The following is a 9,930-nucleotide window of genomic DNA, read 5'->3' as shown; positions in this document are numbered from 1 at the left end:
CTGACGTAGTTATTACAGGTACGGTTTCAGTTTGTAGTAGAGATGCCTCAGTACTATTTGATCTGGGTTCTACTTATTCGTACGTGTCATCCTATTTTGCTTCATATTTGATTGTGCCTCGTGATTCCTTGAGTGCCCCTGTGTATATGTCTACCCCTGTGGGAGATGCTATCGTTGTAGATCGTATTTATCGTTCGTGTGTGGTTACCATTGGGAGTCTTGAGACTCGTGTAGATCTTCTACTTCTCGATATGGTCGACTTTGATGTCATTTTGGGGATGGATTGGTTGTCACCTTATCATGCTATATTGGATTGTCATGCCAAGACGGTGACCCTAGCCTTGCCGGGGTTGCCTCGATTGGAGTGGAGAGGGACTCCAGGCCATTCTTCCAGCAGGGTTATCTCTTATGTGAAGGCTCGGCATATGGTCGAGAATGGGTATTTAGCTTATTTGGCTTATGTTCGCTATTCTAGTGCGGAGGTTCCTTCCATGGATTCAGTACCAATTGTTCGTGAGTTTCCAGAGGTGTTCCTGGAGACCTGCCGAGGATGCCACCGGACAGAGATATCGACTTCTGTATCGATTGAGCATTGAGTGGCGCGAGGAGCGAGGTAAGTGTGGTGTCTAACTTTGACTCGAGGGATTAGGAACCCTGGACTTATTTGCTATATGAAATTCATGTGAGCGGCATATATGTGAGGTGACGAGTACTTATGTGCCGTCAATTTATCTATTTTTACTTGTTTCTTCCCCGTTCTTCTCATATTGTCTCTTTCCCTGTCGTAATTGTTTCATGCTTTACTTGTATTTCCATGCTTGGTTGCTACTTGTTAGACATTGATTCTCTTTGTTGAAGGTATTAGTTATTTCATAGCTTCGTTGTCTCATATTATTTGCTTAGGCTAGTTATCGGTACTTTCATGATATATTCTGGATTGGTCTCGCTGAGTAGTATTACTTGTGTAAAGTTTTGTAGTGTGCAAGCTTCCTAATTGTTTGGTTGGAAGTTAAGACTTGTGAAGGGTTATGTGATTTGAATTGTGAAGTTGTTGTACGTACTGAATAACTGATACTGATATGGTGGGACCGGGTTGCGCGCCACAATAGGTGTAATAAGGGGGAATCGAGGTGTAATAAGGGTGAATGGTGGTGTAATATGGGTGAACTGTGAATGTGATTATTGTGATATGGTGGGAGTTGCACGCCGTAACACTTTTATTTACATTCTGTCGTTTATGTCAATAAGAGGAAATAAGGGAGGAATATGAGATGTACGGTGGGATCAGGTTGCACGCCGCAACAACCTATATATTTATACTTTTCCTTGACTGTGTTAGCTGTACGGTAGTCTTAAATTGCACTTAAGGATTGGTAGTAGCTGAACACTGATGATGTGCTTCGAGAGCTGTATTCACTTCTTGCAAGTTACTGCTTTATTTTATCCTGTCTTCCTTTCTGCTTTTATTATATACTGTATGCAGGTTATATTGTGATTGCCCCGTCGTAGCCTCGTCACTCCTTCATCGAGGTTAGGCTCGGCACTTACCAGTACATGGGGTCGGTTGTACTGATACTGCACTCTGCACTTCCTGTGCAGATTTTGGAGCTGGTTCAAGCTTATCGAGAGATTTGCTGTAGGATCTATCGGCTAGGAGACCCAAGGTAGACCTGTCGGCGTCCGCAGGCCCTGGCGTCCCCTTCTATACCTCATACTTTACTTTTTTCTTTATTTCGCAAACAGTTGCATTCTCTTTCAGACAAATACTTGTAGCAAAATCTTAGAATGTTCGTGAATTGTGACTCCGGGTTCTGGGTAGTAATAGTATATGATCAAAGTTGTTATTTATTTACTTTCGCGTTCATTTTGACTTGTTTTAGCTTGCTTATTGTTAACCACTGAAATGTAAAAAAATTGGCTAATAAATCTCTAACGTTGGCTTGCCTAGCAAATGTGATGTTAGGCGTCATCACGGCCCCGATGGTAGAAATTCCGGGTCGTTACAACATCCCAAATGAAGATATGAATTCCATCAATATTTTAAAATCCCTTTGTATCCCACAGTTGGCCATCTTCAAAGATAATATATAATTGATGGAGCACTAATTTGAGAAGAAGAAAAAAACAAAAAGTTTAAAATAAAATAGAACACTACAAGTGAAAGAAAAAAAAGAACACAAGAAATTTTTAAAAAGGGCTCGATTGGATAGGGCAAAAGTAGGAAGACATATTAAACATGACATGACAAGGCGAGTTATAATTTAGGCAAGGTTAGTCTTTCCCTTAGTCACCCTACCCGTTTATCATCCTGTAATCTTTGCGTATATTTTTTTTCTTTTTCTAATTTTAACTCCTGAAAATCCTGCCTCCGCCGATGGGACAGCCTAAGCTAATCCGATGAGGCTAGAAGCTGACTTGGGCTGAGCTAAAAAGCTCAAGTCTTAAATGAGTTAAAGAATATATAGGAATTTACTGCTAATACAACTTATTTAGAAATTATTTAAATAAGTTAGAGTTTTTGACCAAAATTATCCCTTATCTTTAGGGGTAGATATAACTTTGTCCTTTAGATATAGCCCTGAGCACTATTCGTCCTCTTAGTTTACAAAACGTGCGCACATTTAATCCACTAACAAAATTAAGTTGTTTGTGAGAGGTAAAATTCGTTTGCCATCTCGTTTATCCCCCGGCATTTTCTTATTCCACTAAATCCATGAGCAACAACTGAATATGCTCAACCACTCAAATAAAAAAGACTTTTACATTTCAAATTCGTATAACAAAGCCTTACTCATGATTCAAGAAAACAAAACTGCCAAAAGCAAAACTTTATTTCACATGAGAGCTAAAAAATTTGTCTCCCATCTCGTTGCCTCCACCAACAAATCTGTTCTTACCAAGTCAATTTTTCCATCATTGAATACCTCTTGTTACGCTGTATTACAACAGTTGAATAAATCATAGCTTTCTGTTCAAGCAGAATTACGAAACCATCAACTGTATAACGCTGATGCTACCAAAGTTATAAAACATCAAATGTAACTCATATAATCGCACTCAACCCTGTGAAGTAACAGTAAACCAATATAATTCACCGAAGCTGCATAAGAACCAGACAGTTTTCCTCATCATTTTCAAAATATAGCAACATTAGTTAAACCCCAGAACATTCTGGTTTCAATTTTTCAATCCTCGCATTGTGCTAGTTGGGAAATTCAACCTTGTATTAGATGATGGAGGTCAACACGAGCGTATGATAAAAGAGAAAGCCTTATATCAGTATTTTTTACATCTAAGTATCAGTATGTGAGCTTCTTGGCTTTTAGTTTTCTCTCATCTGAAGAAGCTTTATTGAAGGAAGAAGAAATCGTCAGATTTGGGGTGAAGCAGATTTTTTTTTCTTTTTAAAGTTCGCCGTTAGATCTAAAATGGATGGGGTGTTTTTTGTTAATAGACTAATGTGCGCACGTTTTGTAAACTTAGAGGACGGATAGTGCTCGGGCCTATATTTGAAGGACAAAGTTACACTTATCCCTAAAGATAAGGGATAATTTTGGCCAAATACTACTTTTAGAAAATTATATTAAATACAATTTATTTTAAAATCTACAACTTTTTATATCCCTAATATATCTCTTGATATTCTCTCACCTAAAATGTATCCTAATACTATATATCTCATGAGATTCTCTCTCATCTAAAACGTATTTATCCTTATTAATTTTCTACTAATTTCTACATTAAAAAGTTTGAGTATATCCCAATATCCCTATCCTCTTCCCCCGCTTTTAAATATATATGTCGTTAGGGGTGTACAAAGGAAAACGACAAACCGCACCAACCCGATAATTCGAGTCAAACCGAGAAAAAAAAACCCGACTATGGTTTGGTGTTGGAAAAAAAACCCGACCATAATTGGTTTGGTTTGGTTTGAACTAAATAAAGTCAAACTGAAACCAAACCAACCCAACGTTACATATATAGAAATTTTAGATATATTTAATATATAAATATACTTATTGTGATGTAATTTATAAATAATTTTTAAACTTTTTCATAATTTTATCTTTTAACGTATTATTTCTAGGTTGGAGTTAGAACTTTTGGATGTTCCAATAAGTTTTATAGCCATTAATATTAGTAACTTAAATAATGCTGACAAAAGCCCAAACCAAAATCAAATCAATATTAATGCTAACAAAAGACATTCAATTCAATACTACTAACACAATGTATTGAATATCTATTTTTTGTTTTGCAATAATTTAGATAAAAATGCATAATCTATTTTTATTTTTTCTTTAGCGTTTAGTCATGTAATTAATACTCCCTTATTAGTCTACTTATTATAACATGACTTAGTACTTTTAGATTATGTTTATTTTTATTATGGCATTTTAATTAGCAATATTTATATTACATAATTTATTGTCTTTATTGTTGAATATTTTAGGATAATGCCATGACACATCTCATATTTTGTATTATTTTCTTGGAAAATACCTTATATAGTTGTATCTTACTAGGATTAAAAAAAAATTTGAGCACAAGTTATATATTTTGTGCTACAAGATTTTATCGGGAAAAAACCGAAAAAAAACCCGAATAACCCGAAAACCCGAGAAAATCCGAGATTGAAAAATCCGAGTTTTATTGGTTTTGTTTGGTCTTTAGATTTAATAACCCGACACAATTGGTTTGGTTTGGTAATTGCATAATCCGAACCAACTCGACCTATGTACATCTCTATATGTCGTCACGAATGCGTATTTTAGGACTCTGCGGTATTCTAGGGTACATTTTTTATTACATTGATCATGTTTATGTCGTAGAATATGTTATTATTTTAAAAGTTGTAGGTTATGAAATCTTCTATTAATGACTAAATGGCTTCGTGGCCACTTAAACTTGTACGAGATTTTAAAGCCGATATTTAAATTTTGGATTTTCCCATTTTAGCACCTCAACTCAATCAATTGAGTATAAATAAACCCGCGTGTAACTCAATTGCCTGAAAGAAGAACACGTCAAATGCTAAGACCATTTATTATTTTACATGTGTCATCTGTGAGTCCCTTTTTTAAAATTAATTTATCAAAATTTCTTTCTTATTTTACTTCTTTCACTATACAAAATCCCAACCATCACTTGACCGACTCAATCAGCCATGAACTTCTATAAAATTCCTTCCATCTTTAACTTCTAACAATATTCATAAAATTATTCCCCAAGTCAAAGAGTCGATGGGCCACCCACTAAAATTCGGTTAAGGCAACAAAAGAGCCGGCAGAGCTATATCAAAGAAGGATACGAATGGTGAAATCAGAAAGAGAGAAGAAGTCAGATTGCATAAGTAGAATTTTTCAACCAAAATTCGTCAATTTTCCGATAGTCTTTCTCTTGTTGTCTTCCAATTTGAGATCAATACAAAAAGGATAGAGGGAGTTAATGTGAAAGAAAGGATTGACAATTTTATTTGACAAAATCTATTGTTTTTCCTTGTTTCTCACTACTGCTGGGCTTTGGAACAAAAAGAGGAAGAAGCAAGGTAAGATTGGAGTGGGGGATAAAGAAAAGAAAAGGGGAGGTGGGGGAGGTGCAAACGTCAATGGGGAAAGGGGAAAAGAAAGAGAAAGGGGTGAGGGGAAATAAAGGTATTACTTATTTTGGAGGGGGGCTTATTTTCTTTCTTTTTCATTTATAATTTTTTTCTTCTGGCTTTACATTGTTTTAATCAAAATTATCGTAGTCACGCGTTTAGTTTACGTGACTTGCACACACTTTATTCATATCACCTCTGCCACTGCCATATGTGCATGGTCAACGGTCAAATAGGTTTATTAGTTACCAAATATGTAAGTTTGAGTGTTCAAATGAGAATGATGTAAGTTCGTGTATCGGCTTTACAAATGAAAGCAAGTTTAAGTGGCTACAAGGCTATTTCACCTTTATTAATCCATAAGTAAACATGACAATTCCCCCAACCACCTTCAACTGGAGGGCTAGATTCGGCCGCGCCAAATACATTTTGATGACTCTATGAACTTTTCTGGAGAATATGGCGGAGCTTGTGGCCACTAAGATCAAAAGCAATCAAATCTTGATATGTTATAGTTTCGACTAATTTCTATACAAGTGTACAACAAAATTTCCAGTCACGCATGTCTATCTCCGGTGTAAGAATCTTGAACATATCCTTCTACGTGCTAAGGAGGCAAGTCCGAAATTGGCTTTTCCCGAGAATTTTTATTTCCTTAAATATTTTTGGCGTAATACATACGGACACCTAAAGTTGGTACAATCTTTCACTTAGACATTTAAATTAAGCCTCTTTCCAATTAGACACGTTTCTTAGGCAATTCTCATACCAATTAGACGCATTATTTGCTGGCTTATTAATTAACCAAGCGCGTGTTCTGCAATCTCCGTCTACGTGGCAAAAGTAACCATTATAAATCGTGCCACATCATTTTTTTTGTCCACCTCACTGTCCACCTCAGCTATATAGTGTTATTTCCACTAAAATACAAATACCCCCTTCGTCCCCAACCTCCAACGTTCCCCCACCAGCCGATGTCTCCAATCCCGTCGCCGACATCACCCCTACTCCCTCTTCGTCGTTGTCCAATTTTTGTCGTCTGATCTCGTCTGCAAGCGGATCCAAACTCCAAAGCCTAAAGTTCATAAAACCCACTTATCAAACTCCTTAATGAAGAAAGTTCATAAAACCCACTTATCAAACTCCTTAATGAAGCCAAGAATTTCCGCAAAAACATTAAAATTACATAACAATGGCCAAGTAATTTTATTCTATTTATTAGGATGTTGGTCTCATTTGTTCATCACTTTTTAGTTGTCTTTGTTTGAGATTGATAGTTCTGCTTGATAGTTTTTTTCCTGCAGCTTTATTTACTTTTTGGTGTTATGGCAGTGAAATATTATGGTAGTTGGAGGAGAAGTTTTGGTGGGATTTTGGAATTGGGGGTTGGTGATGATAAATGAAAAATGGTTGCTGCTAGGTAATTTATGAGGAGAAGATGACTTATTGGAGTATTATTACGGAGGAGGAAGGTTTAAGATAGTGGGGGAGCTGATATGGTGGAAAAATGAAGAAGATGATGGAACACAGTTTGTGTGTGTGTGGTGTGGTGGGTTGGGGGGGGATAGGGTTTTTTGTGGTCAAATACATTTTTAATATTTAATTAATTGGAAAATGCCATGTTTATTTCATTCACGCGCTTAAGGAGACTGAGAAACACTTTCTTTGCCATGTCATAGTTTGTGTTTAATTGGTACAGTTTGAAATGAATTCTTGTGTCTAATTGGAAAGATGCCTAGTTTAAGTGTCTAAGTGAAAGATTGTGCCAACTTTAGGTGTCTCTATTACACCAATATTTTTCATAATTTTTGACAAAACACCCCCCCACCCACACCCCACACCGAAAATAAAAAAAGGAAATGAAGATGGAAATAGACGTGATTGCTGTTGGCTCTCTTGGGGCATGAAAGTTTGTAAGTTCATACCTTAATCTAATTCTAACCTAATAACATGAAACACGAAAAAACAATGGAAAAAGTATTTTGGATGGAAACAAAATGGAGATACACCAATAGCTTCCACAATTCCTCAGTTTCAGTCGGAAAAAAAGTAATTCAATTGGCAGATTTGTTATCTCCAGATGAATCAAAAAATACATGCTCTTTTAAGTTTGTCCACCTCAGTATCCACAAAGGATTAATCAGGAAATTTTTGTATGTTCTTGTCCTTTCAACAACTAGATAAGTGACAGTCCGAAGCAGACTCAAAATTTTAAGTTACTACACATCAATACATATACTATCCTTTGTATGGCAAATTTAATATAAACATATTATTTGGGGGAAAAAAAATCAACAATAAAAGTATATATCTAGTATATACATACGCATTGAGGAGGATTCGCATGATTGAACATATTTAATTTGAAAGTGACGCATCGATCGACTAACATAAATATAGTTTTAAGTAAAAAATAATGATTTTAAGTTCCACATTGGCCACCATCCGCGTCAAATGCATCATCTAGTAAAAGAACACTTAATAAAAAGTTACGCCATGAATGTGAGATAGGAGTTGAGGATTTCAAAGTTGTCTTAGACCTCCCAAATTTGGATGGAGATTAGAAATAAATCATCACAAATTACTTTGGTTGCTTACATAAAGGGAGAATTACACAGTTATCCACAAAACCAAAACTATTTACCCTTGTCTACCCTTTTGTTTTTTTACCCATCAAACTAATTACATTTCTTACCCATAGTAGTTTTTGTGGGGAATTTTTTCTTTATTCTCCAATTCTTTTTTATTTCTATGCTTCTTCTTTTTTTCTTTTTTTCTTTTCTCCTTTTCTTTTTTCTCGTTTTCTTCTTATTTTTTTCTTTTTTCCTTTTCTAATTTCATTTAACTTTTTTTTAAAATTCTTTTTCTCTTCATAATCTAATTTCATTTACTGTTTTCACTATTTTTTATTATTCCTTTGTTTATACTATTATTAAACAAAAATCAAATTGTGTATCAATTAAATGTAGCTAATACAACCAAAAAATATTAACTAATATATGATACCCGTATAGTATATAGTTATACCAACAGGGTACAATTGTACGCAAAGAGTTAAAAAAAATTCTTGTTTTGAGTTTCAAAATAACCACAAACTCAACAAACCCAATTTATGAGTTTCAAAGCTTCAAGGTCCTCCAATGGCAGATTAATGTTTTGCAGAAGTCAGAAGTCTTGGAATTCAAGTCATAGAATATATTAAAACGAAAAAAAGATTTGCATTTTCAATTTGCCCCTGACGCTGGATAAAAGCTTAAAGCCAATTAAAAGGGAAAAGACAAGTGAATTTACGGGTAATAAGTATATTACAGTATATTGCAAATTATTATAGTATACTATAACAGTATACTGTTGCAGTATAACTATATACTCCTATAGTATATTGTATACTGTAGCGGTATACTGTTAGGTAACTGTGTTCTTTTTCGATTATTACAATATACCGTTGCAGTATATTTGTAAACTATAATAGAGTACTGTTGCAGTAGAGCTATATACTCCTACAGCATATTGTATACTGTAGCAGTATAATGTAGTTGTGTTCTTCTTCGATTTTCAGCTGAAAATTTCAATCTCAATCACCTCAAATCAGCTCCAAATGCTATCAAATTTCAGTATGAACTTCCAGAAGGTACTATAAGCAATATTTAACGGCACCCACTTTGAATCAAACAAGAAATCTTCAAAAAAAGCACAAAATAGTTGGAAATTCATCGCAGGACTAATAGATTAAAAAGCAGAGGCAATACTTCCTCACGTCTTTCCCTCCCGAGTTTTTTTATAGAAATCTAGCACTCTAGCTTTGATATCTTTGCAAGGAAATTAGTTTTTCTATAAGCTTATGCGAGAAAGTTATACGGTGGAATAATTGGTATTTGGTACTATAAAATTTCTTTTTGTTATCAGTGGACAAGAGGGATAACTAGATAGTCGAAAGGTCTACAACTTCTGCAACAATCCAAACAAAGTAAATCATACAGTTGGACCAGCAAGCAATGATGTTCCAAAATCCACTGTAGCAGCACAACCGTCTTCACAGAAGCCTGTAAGGGAAAAGTATAAAGACACAAAGAAATTAAGACTCATATTCTTATCTTAGGCTCGTAATCAACAACAACGCTCACCTGTTAATTGGTTCCCAATAGAGAAATCTCCCATTTTAAACTGAAACAGAAAAAGAAAAAGAAAGGATGGGGGGACAGTATGATTTTATTTTATTAAGGTACTATGGAATTTTTTAAATGAAAGAAATGGCTGGGTGAAATAGCGTTAACTGAAGCATTGAATGAGGGGAATAAGCTAATGCATGGGCCGGGTAAATAGTTTGGGCC

Source organism: Nicotiana attenuata, unplaced genomic scaffold, assembly GCF_001879085.1.
Source record: "Nicotiana attenuata strain UT unplaced genomic scaffold, NIATTr2, whole genome shotgun sequence".
In the NCBI taxonomy this organism is placed as follows: domain Eukaryota; kingdom Viridiplantae; phylum Streptophyta; class Magnoliopsida; order Solanales; family Solanaceae; genus Nicotiana; species Nicotiana attenuata.
The sequence above is the reverse complement of the archived record's forward strand: the minus strand, read 5'-3'. Positions refer to the sequence as shown.